At 49.3% G+C, this 12,814-nt stretch overlaps 1 protein-coding gene across 2 annotated transcripts in view; it reads left to right on the top strand.

The window, feature by feature from the left end:
* Nucleotides 1-11,315: 11,315 nt before the first annotated feature.
* TNRC6B (trinucleotide repeat containing 6B) overlaps nt 11,316-12,814 on the top strand; it is a 204,229-nt gene continuing 202,730 nt past the window's right edge. Inside the window, exon 1 of one of the 2 annotated variants that reach the window (XM_025050577.1) lies at nt 11,316-11,490. The gene's annotated coding sequence lies outside the window, so the exon portion shown is untranslated. The other variant, XM_006917396.3, reaches the window with a different exon arrangement.

The following is a 12,814-nucleotide window of genomic DNA, read 5'->3' as shown; positions in this document are numbered from 1 at the left end:
CATCTGGCCTTCCCAGTTGGACGGCAAGTTCAAGGGTGGATCATGCCCTTGGTTCCTCTGCAGAAGCTTGCACAAGCTGGTAGCCTCGGGAGGGCCCTGCCCCCACCCCACCGCCACCAGCAAGCTGCCCACTTTCTGAGTCCAGCTTCTGCAGGCTGAGCATCAGCAATTGGCGCAGATGCTTGGGGAAGCCGACCTCACCTGGTGCCTTAACCCCCAGGGCTGCTGGCGCAGGAAGCACAGGACTCCTGCGAGGGGCCAGGAGGCTTTCCCTCGAGATTTGGCAAAACTCCCCACTTTCTTTTGTCAGCCTTCTGTCCTCAGGATGGTTAGTCCTATCCTTGATCCCTCAAGAGTGCTTTTAGAGAGCCTCTGCTAACACCACGGCCCTCTGCCTGTATAGAACCCTATAGAAAGTCTACAGGAAAAGGTGGCCTTGAGATGTGGAGGAAATGGGCCAGGGAGGGGGAGTGAGACTTTTTTTTTTCTTTTTACTATGTTGCTTTTATCTTAACTTATTGAGCGCCTACTATATGCCAGTCACCGTGCTAGATGCTTTAGTCACCTGCAGGTTTCAAACTAAGAAAAGCTTAGGAAAGAGCCCTTACCAAAATTAATAAAAAGTTGTCATATATGTGGGGACCGAGCCTCACAAAGTTGTATAAAGAACAGCGCAGGTCATATTGTCCCCACCGTTCAGAAGAGGAGGTACAGGTCTCTGCCAGAATTCCACATCATATAAGATGCAAGTCTCGCTCTGGGGTTTCTAGTGACACTTTGGAGCCACAAAATTCTCTGTCAGGGGAGGAGCCATCCACATTGCAGGATGTTAGCAACACCTCTGGCCTCTACCTATCAAATACCAGTATCTCCCCTCCGGATGAGACAGCCAAAAATGTCTCCAGACAGTGTCAAATGTCCCTGGGGGGGAGGGGGGCGGTCAAATCGCCCCAGTGGAGGAGGACGGCTCTCTCCTTTGCAGCCCTGGCACTGCAAAGGGTACTTTGATGTGCATACCCCACCCCCGCAAAACAGCGCCTTGTCCCAGAGGGGTTGACGGACTGGCCAAAGATTGTGCTTTCTGTGACCGACATAATAGCATCTTCCATCTTTATTCTAGTTCCCTTGTTAGCTCTGCACGACTTTATACTCCCTGGAACAGGTGTGTTTATGTGCACACACCTGCCTTACTCCACTCAGCTTCCTGCCACACCTCCCAATCTGTTCTCCTTCCTTCAGTCTCAGTTAAGTCCTGCACAGAAAGCACTACTGGACATACCTGTGTGTGCCCAGCAGTGTTCCCACCTCGGAAGGCAGCCAGGGCTGACAGCAGAGCCTTCCATGCTCCTCGAGTCAGGCCAGGTGGGAGTTGCTAGCTGGAGTATCACAACCACACTCTGAACATCGACCAAGCCCCCTTAGCAGCTAATTAGCCCTGCCGTGCACCGTAGATACAGTTTATCATCTGGCTGTGCACCACAGCCAACCTCCCTGCCTAGAAGACTCAGCGGCTGTCACCGTGATCGGCTGTGCTGCTGTTTCAGTGGCAGGAGCTTTGATGCAGAACAGACCCCAGGCTCTGCGAGCTGAGCCAGCCCAAGGTTGAGAGAGTGTGCGAGGCAGCAGGTGCAGACGCGAGAGCAGCCTCAGGCTGAGTGATCGCTGAGGCACCCCAAAGGCCCGAAGAAGTTAGGTAGGCCTGGACCTCCCGCCCCTCCCGGCAAACCTCTGCGCTCCCGGCTAGGAACGGGGAAAGCCACGCTTCCGGATGCCCTCTCTGGCAGCACATGCTGCCACCTGGCATAATAAGTAGCCCATTCTGTCCCTGGGGTTCCTGAGCCTGAAGACCTGTGTCTGGTTAACACGTATCTGTTAAATGATTAAAAACCTGACAGTCACTTGATAGAATAAGCCGGGCTAATCAATGCGGGCAGTGTCGGAGGCTCCAGAATTGACAAGGACACTTTCAATCTTGTTCCTGACGTCTGAGACATGTACCTAGAAGCCACACAGAATTCTGGTCTTTGCTATTTCATTTCTTAAAGACTGAGTTTATCCAAAGTCCTCCCCGATCGAATCTCTTCCTCTGGGAAAGCTCCTTTCAGCATTATGTCCTCAGTGGACAGTCTTCATCTCCCCATCGTTTGCAGACCGGGTGGGCTCAGGTCTCCAGCCCTCTCTGGCTGCACAGGGATGACCCTGTCTGCACACTTCCTTTCAAAAGGCTGTCACAAAAGCAGGAGAAGTGAGGAAATTTGTCCAGAGTCGCCCAACAAGTTGTGGGAAAGGCTAGATAGAATCTGGTTATCCAGACCCTCCTAGAGCATTGTCATGGGACAGCCAGCCGGAGACAAGTTTTCATCAGGAAAGTGGCTAGAAGTTAGGCATTGTCTGCAGCCTCTATAAAGCAGCCCCAGGAACAGATGCCCACATTGTAGGAGACGAGCTAGGACCCGCCATGGAAGGCAGCAAGTGCGTGGGAAGCCTGGGAGAGGAAAAGAGGAAAGGGCAAGAACAGGCTGAATGCCCGCAGAGGCCACAGTCCTCAGGGCACGAGCAAGGGGAAAAGCCATCCTGCGCTGAGAGCCAAGAACTGCGCCTCGTGATTCTCATCCCCCGCGTGCAGCTTGGACTGTCTGCCTCGGCTCCTCCTGGAAGGTCTTGGAAATGGGGCGATTGGACAAGCAAAGGCACTTTATCGCAGTGCTCTTCGTTTGTTCATTCGCTTGACGTTTACTGTGCACCAGGCCGGGGGAGGCGTGGTGAGCGAGGGAGGACTTGGCAGGTGGAGTTAGGATGGTGTGGGGTCATGCCCCCTGCTACGATCTCAGCGGAGGCGAGGGGCGGTGAGAGGACAGTCTCCGAACGGGCAGGCTGTGGGGAGTAAGGCACGTAGCACAGAGGCCGACACATCGGGGGGCTCAGCAACTCGCAGTGCTTGTGGGGGTGAGTTACGTCGGGTGCTTGACCAGTCCGCTCTTGGAGCATTCTCTCCCGGCTTCTCTCCTTTGCTCCCTCTCTGGGCACTTGCCACTTTCCTGTCGCATAGTCGGCATACAGGGCTAAATGTCCGTCCACCCGGAGGAAGCTTCAAGGCCCAGGTTTTGAAAGAAGGTGGAGAAAACCACCTGAGGTGCCATGTGTGCGCTGCTCCGCCTGGCACGATGCAGCCCGCGTTGTCCTCCTGGACGCCCATCCCCACCTCGACTCCATAGGCTTGTTGGTTCCGTGAGCGAAAGAGGACCGCAGTTTTATCTGGTTGTGCAAGAGTCCCACAACTGTTCTTGACATATAGTTTTGGGTAAAATGAACAATTTTAGCTTGTTTGCAGAATCCTTTGTATACAAAAAAAAAAAAAAAAGATTAAACTTAAAACAAAAAAAACCCGGCACATCCAGAAATCCTGCCAACCTTCGCCAAGCCTCTGGACTTCCCAAACCGGTCCCTGACCCTTCAGGCAGGTTCCAGCTGAACTGGGAAGAGATCCTGGCTGTTTTCTTAGGGAGGCGCCGGAGGCTGAAGCCACCATGGTGAAATGCTGACATCTTGTGGCCAGATGGTGGCACATTTCCCTTCTCTTTCTGGTCAGAGCAGTAAGAAGATGGCAGAAGCCAGGTTTTGGCAAACTTTTTCTGTAAAGGGCTCGATAGTAAATATTCTAGGCTTTGCACACATGAAGTGTCTGTCACAACTATTGCTGCTGTAGCACTAAACCACTACGGCATGTGAGTGGGTGTGACCGTGTTCCAGTGAAACCGTGGACCCTGAAATATGAATTTCAATATAATTTGCATATGTCACAAAACACGAGTTTAATTTTTCAACCACTTAAAAATGTAAACATTATCGTTGGCTCACGGGCTGTACAAAAACAAACAGTGGCTACATTTGGCCTGTGAGGCCTCGTTTGCCAAACCTTGGCCCAAGACACCTTTCCTCCAGGTTCTCAACACTAACCTCCAACTGTCTGTCACACCTGGGATCCTTGCTTTGTCCTTGCGCTGTCAAGACAATCCCTTAGCCCTCCTCCCCCCAACCAGATGGCTGTCACTAAACCCTCTTCTTAACAGAAATTCTGGAGTTTGCCTTGGTTTTCATCCATTTCATAAGTTTACATAAGTATCCATCACGTGTCCAGCCCTGTGCTGAGGGCCACAAAAGAACCTGGGGTTTTAACCAACACATATGTAATATTTACTTTTATATATTTACTCATTTGTTCAAACAAACATTGAGCACTTACCATGCCCCAGGCACTGTAATAAGACAGCCCTGGTCTCTGCCCTCAAGACATACATAACCTGATCGGGAAGATGGACCCAGGGAGTCAGTGCTATGAAGAAGAAGCAGAGAGGGTGTGGACACCCAGAGAAGGCATTAAACTCAAGCAGGAGGTAGAGGTGAGGGAAGGCTTCCTGCGCTGACACCTGAAGAACGAATGGGGGAGGGGAGAATGAGGCAAGGCTTTCCAGGGAAAGGTCCAGAATCTTGAAAGAACTCTTTCGGGAGAATTATAAGCATCAAAGACATAATGAAGATTCAGACGTAGTATCTGCCCACGAGGCCTCCCACCCAGTCTGTTGGGCGAGACAGGCTATCACAAGATGTTGCAAGGTCGTGGAGAGAGATTTAAAGTTTTCTCACTAGTCTGTAGGATTGGTCATCAGTGAGTCTCGAGAGGGTAAGTTCTAAAGGCTATACATCATCCCCATGGCCAGGCTGCGGAGGGATGGGAGGGAGTGTCTGACTCTACACGGTACTGAAGAGATCTAGAGGGGACAAGAGATGCCAGCCTGGCTTCTCTGCTCCAGAAGCCCCTTAGAGAAGGAGGGGCTCGAACTGAGCTTTGAAGAAAGTGTAGACACAGGCACGAGGGAAGGAAGAAGGGGCATCCTGGGTGACAGAAACTGCATGTGTGAACTCACTGAGGAAACGGTGGATGTGGCCCAGGCGAGGGGCCACCAGGAAGTCCTCCTGAGGGTCCCCTGGGAGGGCAACTGTCCTTCACTGTGTGGATCTCACAACAACGCCACCGGACAGGTGGTATTTTTCTCAGCTCCACCAATTGAAAACCGTGACCTTGGACAGTTACTTAACTTCTCTCTGCCTTAGTTTCCTCATCTGTATCTACCTCATAAGGTTATGACGATTAAATAAGTGAATACGTATACAATTCTTAGAACTGTGCCTGGCACTAGGGCCAGCTTCAGGGGCGTGCAACCTGCATGGTGCCATGGGACCCTGTTCTCAGAAGGCAAAGGGGCCCACATTCGGTTTAATGCTCTGCTGTTGCTGTCTTGAAATTCTTAAAAATTTTGGAAGAAGGAACCTCATGCTTTCCTTTCACATGGACACAAATTATGTAGCTGGTTCTGCTTGGCATAGTATGTGTTTCAAAACTTTAGGTTTTATCATTATCTTAGAGTCTAGAATAAAAAATCTGATTCAATATATTCATTTTAGAAATGAGGAAACTGAAGCTCAGACCGTTTACGTGACCTGAATCAGGTCATCCAGCAAGCAGACTGCAAAGGAAGGCTGGAGATAGAGGACACAAATTATGTAGCTGGTTCTGCTTGGCATAGTATGTGTTTCAAAACTTTAGGTTTTATCATTATCTTAGAGTCTAGAATAAAAAATCTGATTCAATATATTCATTTTAGAAATGAGGAAACTGAAGCTCAGACCGTTTACGTGACCTGAATCAGGTCATCCAGCAAGCAGACTGCAAAGGACGGCTGGAGATAGATGAAAATATGCAATTTAGAGGTGACGGCAGGATGATGACCCAGCTCCCCATCCTCACCCCCGTGACCCCAGAAGGCAACATAAGAAGAGAAGAATTAACATGCTCCCTTGAAGGAGCTTAGAGAAAGAGGTGGTATTAAAAAGTACATGAACAGTTGTAGAGGTAAGAGGGAAGCTGGCTATTTTGGGAAGCTAAGAGTAGATTCTCAGAGTAAAACATAGAGGTGAAGCCATGGAAACAGGACTGAGATCTTGGCCACCACAGGGTCAGAGATGCACTCAAAGAAATGAATTTCAGTAGAGAGTTAGGGCTAGAAGCCAGGTTTAGAGAATGAGGGAGCATCATGGGTCATTATTTAAAAAGCTAAAACAAAAAAGGAAATAGAAGGAAAGGGGGAAGGAAAGAAAGAAGGGATTTATTTAGATGGGAGTGGGAGAGCTAAATCCCAATTAAGAAGTGGAGGAAGGACCATCAAAGGCAGTAATTTAGCCAGGAGGAGGTGCAACCTGGTCCTGGAGTCCGTAGGGAAAAGAGCATGGGTTGAGCTCAAAGAGGCTACAGTCATGGGGAGGCTGCCTGTCTCCCCAGAGGCATTGTGGAGTCTTTAGGACACACATCTCAGAGGGCAACACAGCAGCATGGAGAAGCATTTACTCTGGAGGCTGGCTGCCTGGGTTCAACTGCAAGGTTATTACCTGCAGTGACCTGGGACAAATTAGTCAGCCCTTCAGTGCCACAGTTTCCCTATTTGGAAAATGGGGATAGCCACATTTATCCTGAAGATTAACTGCCAGGATCCACGTAAAGCCCTCAGCACGGCATCTGACACAAAGCAAGCGTTCACGAAAGGGTTGCTATTATTTATAGCCCCCTCTCCTGGTTCTCTCGTGAACTCCTGTGGTTCTAGCATTGGCCAGCACACAGGAGGGATCAGCGTTTGCTGCTTCAGGAGGAGCTTTTCAGGAAGTGCGGTCATAAGAAATGAGAGGTGATTTAGAAGTGGCATGGCATCTGTCACAAGGGCTTTGTTGCACAATAAATACTACCAGACATGTAATAAATGCTCACGATCATGTCCTCTGTAATCGGCACCCTCTAGAAAGTTCCCCTCCCCCACTGCTCTTGGCCTTGACTGTGGCCACACCCACTATCCAAGTGAGCAGGATCAGTTGTCAGCTGTCCCTTGTCTTTTGGATTAAGTTCCTTTGCAGGGATCTTCCTATGGTTATAAGTTTGGAGAATTGAAGAATGCTTTACGAGTACTTCTGAATGTCTCATAGCAATGAGAGGTCAGTGCAAAGGGTGGAGGGAGTTCTCCTGTGCCACAAAAATCAGAGCTGGAGCAGCCCCAGCTGGCAATGTCACCTCGAGCTGTGGGTCATTGCAGAATTGTTCACAGAAATTCCTGTTTCACTGGATTTTATCCAGACCAACGCAATGTATTCAGGGATCACAGAACACTCTCTCAAGGGAAAAAAGGAAGGCCTGTTGCTTGGAATGGCTTAGAGTACTTTTGGTAGCCATCCAAGGCAGCTATCAGTCATTAAACCTGCCTTCCCCTCAGCAAAAATCCAGCTTCATAGAATACCACATATAGAGCTCTAAGAATAGTATAGAGCTCAAGAACTTATTGCACTTGGTTTGCATAAAGTTATGTGGGGCTTGATGAGTCTTTTTACTCTCAAAGCTGGGTGGGTTGGAACAAACAAACAAAAAATATTTTCCCCACATAGCATGCAGAGAAGAGACTAGAAAAGGAATATAGGAGAGTACCCTAGCATGTCATTCTCTGACCCAGACTGACTTTTCTGGGCATGCACTGACTCCACAGCCACCAAATCATGCCAGTAAGCCCTAGAAGAGAAAGCACAGCTGACCACCCTCTTATTCATTGAGAAAGTGAGGACAGGTTCCACCCAAAGCTGCAGTTCTGATCAATGAGAGCTCTCAGAGTGCAGGCAAGACCCTAAACCACACCCCGCTGTTTGTTGGAAGAAATCCATGTGTGGGTCTATTCATAAAGAGTCTGGGAAGATATTCTCCTTAACCACAGTTGGCTCTAGTAGTGGGATTGTGGGGAGCTTTAAAACTTTCTGTATTGTCTGGAAATCTTTACTCGGTGTTACTTTTTTTTTCCCCCCTCCCCCGAGTTTTTTAAGAGTTTGAGCAGAAACCAATGACATATGCCAGGGAACGAGAAACAAGATCTCAAATGCTCCCTACTCAATGTTACTTTTATGATCAGGGGGAAAAAAACAAAAAACCAAAAAAACCAGTAATCTTATTGGGAAAATTTCCTGTTCTCAAGCGAGCAAACACGATAGGGTTTCCAGCTTCCTGCTTTCTCCTGGGCAGGGAACTACAGCGAGGTGAAGTGGACAGATTGCTGAAGGCCCTCAAAGACAAAGATTATAGGAAGAAACGTTAGCCACCCCTAGACAATCCTATCCTGCTCTCTGGCCCCAGAAGGCAAATGTGACTGGTCACCATATATCATCAGTCTCTTGCCTAGCTAACCACAATTCATCTTTTACTTCTATTTGTAGATGTCACTTCTGGGAAGACATCCCTGTCCCACCAACACTGAGTTCCCGGTCCCTCCCATGTACTTCCAAGCCACCTGCACTGTGACTATCTGTTTACGTGTTGGTCACTCACACTAGACAGAGGTCCCTCCAGACAGAGGTGTTTTATTTATCTGTGTAGCCTTTGTACCTTAGGAAAGTTCTGTCAGTCTCAATAAATATTTCTATGTGTTACATACCTTATGTACCATTGAACTGGCTCTGACTCTTGGCAACTCTGTGAATGACTCGTGTCCATGACGTCCTGTTCGGCTCCTGTAGATTAATGCCTATGGCTTCTTTTATGAAGTCAATCCATTTCATATTTGGTCTTCCTCTTTTCCTGTTGCTCTCTATTTTCCCCAGCATTATTGTCTTATCCAAAGAACCCTGCCTTTTCATGATGTGCCCAAAGTAGAACAGTTTGTCATTTTTGCCTCCAGTGATGTTTCATTTGCTGAATAATTATTTATTTGAGGACTTTTTATAATCAGAGCAATTTAAGCAATACAAAGATGAAAAAGAAACCATTTATTTTCAAGGAAATTACAATTGAGTTGGGGACAGATGTGTCCTACAATTAACTATAAAACAAACCACTATTTTAAGGGTTAAAATAGAGGTACAACCAACCAACTATGAAGATAAGGAAGGTTTTGGACCCTGATCATTTCTCATTATGTTTTCTGGTTTAGAATCCCACACAGAAATGTTAGTGTTGAGTAGGGCAAGGGTCTCAAGGACAGGCTCTCAGGGTCTGGGCAGTTCTTACTAAATGCTGTTCTTGCTAAATGTTAAAATGTAGCACAGAATTTTACAGATGCAGCTATAAACAGGATGAGCTTGACAAGGAACTCAACAAGATAAATGTAGCCAACTGCAAGGAGAAATCAATATGTAACTAACCAAATAGTATATATAAGAAATGGTGAAGCTTCCCTTGAAGGAGATAGAGTTTTGGATGTGAATCCCCATCTCCTTTACTTGTGGCAAGTGAATAAACCTACCTGATGAAGACCATATCTTGTTCTTGAATGGAACACCCCAGGTGGTGAGCCTCTTCAGTCTGGTAACACTAATATGGGTTATGTGCATGTGGTTATGAGGATTCGGGTTCTTAGGATCTTTATTAGAATTTAAGTCATGATTTTCTACTGTCAGTTGCCCTAGGAATACCTATCACTCAATCTTAATTGATGTTTGTGAAATGCTTTGTCTTCCTCTGCTGAAAGGCTATAAGTGTTGAGCATTATTACTGTGTTACAGTGGTTGTTTTATTATTAAAGCAGTGCCAACAAGGTTACACAGCAGCTTGGATCAGGAAGCGAAACCAGGGTGGTGATCCCACTGAAGCTACAGGGGACGGGGATTTGGGATGGTAAAATGTTAATTACACAGGATGGAATGCAGGCTAGAGTCCAGCACTGTGCTCCTAGAGATCATTTCAGTCCCAGAGGCTGGGGCTGGCACTCTGGCAGTGGGTCCTAAGCATCCTGCCCTCCCCTGTCTGGGATGTTAGATTCACTTCACCGAAAGCTGCCACAGAGAAAGATGCAATGGCCATCAGCCAGGAGCGCAGGTCTTGCTCGGCATCGAGGGTGGCTTTGGGAGCTTTCCAGGAGCCAAAGGGCTGTTCCCTTTGCACGCAATCAATTATTTATTTCTAAAGTGACTTATTTTTCACCTCTCTTTAGACCTCTTTCTCCTTGTTTCCAGCTCTTGAAGATTGCTGCAGGGGTTGAGGAGATAGGCTTGACACACAAAGATGGTAGAAATGTCCGTTCGTAAAGCTGAAAAAATGAACATACCGATAGGTGGACTTCTGTCAGGAAGCACCAAGATTATTTTAGGGTGGGAAAGATGCAGTGGAGACAATGATAACCTCTCCATAGCTTTAGCCCCAAACAATGTCACCACTTGAAACTGATTGAGAAACATGAGTTCTGAATGAAATGTTTTTAATATGTTGGATTGGCTAACAGTACGATTTTGGAGAAGGCATTAAAAAAAGGAGAGGCACTCAAAACAGAAAAGACTCTGGAGTCAGATAGACCTAGGACCGAATGCCAGGTCCACTAACTCTTTCTGTCTGGGTGACCTTGGGCAAGTTTCCCAACCTCTCTGGTGCCTTAGTTTCCTACCTATAAAATTTAGAGAATGTAAAATTCACAGGTTTAACCAGATAATCCTTGTAAAGAACTCAGCACAGTAGTTGCCACAAAATGGGCACGCAATAAGTGGTTGTCATTATTACCGACAGCTACAGGTCAAAAGACCAGCCACCCAAACTCTTTAGCAAACAATTAACTGTAGCACAGCTAATTCAGATTTGACTGATGCGCCTGTTTGTCCAATTAAGTACTAGGAAAGAACTCAGTGGAGTCAAACCAATGGCATTGGGTCTTGTTGTTGGAAGGCATTCTTGCTGTTCCACCAATAGTTTGAACATTTGACTAAGGAGTGACATTCTGACAGTCCAATGACGCACAACCAGCCAACACTCAGCACTTCGGAGGCGATAAATCAAGGAGCCGGCACGTATACATCCCGTTATTAGAATGTACTGGATGGAGAGAGGAGCTTAGGGGATACAACGCGAGGACGAGAAATTAATGAGCTAAAAAAAGAAAATAGACGATGGTTACGCCAGGCGAGCTCGGCCGCCATCATGTTCTAGTTTCCCCTTCGCCTACCTCGGTCCGCGACCGAGGAAGCGGCCTCTGGGATGCTGAGGGGGTGTGTCCCCGAATGATTGGCGCAGGCAGTTCAGCCAATCCTAGCTCGTCAAACGGGAAGCACTTGACCAATGAGGGGCGACACCAGCGGGGAGAAATTGGAGGGGCGGAGCAGCAGCTTGACAAGCACAAAAGCCAGCCAGTGAGAACTGGAGGCACCCTCCCTGCGGCCAATGGAGTGGGGCTGTGGGCGGGCCCACGAGTGTTTGTGTTGTGGTTTTGGGGGAGGGAGGCGGAGGGGAAAGTTTGTTTATTTTGTTTTTAGTTTCTGGGGTCCCCGTGTTCCTAGGAGGTGAAGCGGGAGGGACTGACCCGCGAGCCCTTCAGTTCCCCTACTACGTCGCCTCCGTAGCCTGCGGAGAAGCGGGGACCGCGCGCATCGCAGCGCAGCGCATCGCCTCACAGTGGAACGCCGCGCACTCGGATCCCGCGCGGCTCGGCGGTGAGTGAGGACCGACGGCCACTGCCTCCCTTCCCCTCCCCCGCGCACCGCCAGTCAGAACGGGGCGCCGGGTGGGCGAGGACGCCCGCGGGAGCGCGCGGTACGGGCCGGCCTGTCAAGCTGAGGCGCAGAGTGTGCGTGTCCTCGCGAGTGAGCGCGCGCGGCGGGGAGAGGGCCGGGAGGGGCGTGAGCGCGCGCGGGGCCCGGAGGGGCGGTGGCGTTGAGCGCGTGCTCCGTGGGGGCGGGCGTCTGGTGGGTTTGACCCCGGGCCGGGGAGAGACGCGGGCGACGTCTGGCGCGCGGGGAAGGGGCGCCGGGGATGGCAGGGCCGGGACGGGCGGGCGGGCGGGCGCGCGCGGCTCTGGGCGTCACGCGCCTGCAGGTGTGAGCTGGGGGAGGGCTTCCGGGTGGGCTGGCCGAGTCAGGATCGCTTCTCGTAGCTGGGGGGCCTCGGCAGGGAGGGGTCCCCGTCGCGGCGGAGAGCCGAGGCCCGCGGGGCGCATGGCAGAGGGAGGCGTCAGGCCCCGAAGCCTCCCGGTTTCTGCCTGTGTGCAGGACCTGCGTGACGGAGTGAATGCGTTTCCCTGCTTAACCTGGGCCCGCACCCCCTCACCCCTCATCGCAGTGCCCTGCCTGTGTGGCTGTCTTCGAGAGGCTGCTCAGACTTTCCACGGGGAAACGAGGGGCAGGGAGAATAACATCGGACGAAACGGCCCGAGGAGTGTTTTCTGCCTTCGCCTGGTCCGGCGCCCTTTAGTTTCAAACTATCGGGGTTATTAGTGGGCTAAATACAATGTAGTGACTGTCGACACTTGGTAACGGTAGCCTCTTGTCAGGCGCCCTAAGGAGCAGACCGTGCTCAGGTCTTTGGGCACAGGGTACCAGTCTGGGTTTTTTCAGTCTCCTTGCTTTCTCATGTATCTTTCGGCTTTTAAAATGCTTTTTAGCATTGGTGCTAGAGAATGAGCGAGGGGTAAGGCGAATTTCGTGTCTGTCATTTGTAGTACAGTATAAGCAAAATTACACAACAAATTTGGCAGAGGTATTTCTCCATAGTCAGTAAGTAGAACGTCGTTAGTTGCGCTCCCCACCCCACCACCAGTTAAGCATACAGAAATAAGGTGTGCCTCTTAGCATTTTGTGAAAGTTTAGCAATTGAGACTATTTCCTTCATCGTTGTGAGGAATATCAATAGGACGATAGTTTCCTATTGATTTGGAGAAGCATCAATGATCTTGGCGTTGAAACTATATTATTCTCTGGTAGTGTTATGTAAATGGCTGTAAAAAGCAACTTTTAGCACAGTCTTGCACCTCTGCAGTTT

The sequence above is a fragment of the Pteropus alecto genome, unplaced genomic scaffold, assembly GCF_000325575.1.
Source record: "Pteropus alecto unplaced genomic scaffold, ASM32557v1 scaffold157, whole genome shotgun sequence".
Classification (NCBI taxonomy): Eukaryota; Metazoa; Chordata; class Mammalia; order Chiroptera; family Pteropodidae; genus Pteropus; species Pteropus alecto.
This window is presented reverse-complemented; position numbering and strand designations above follow the sequence as displayed.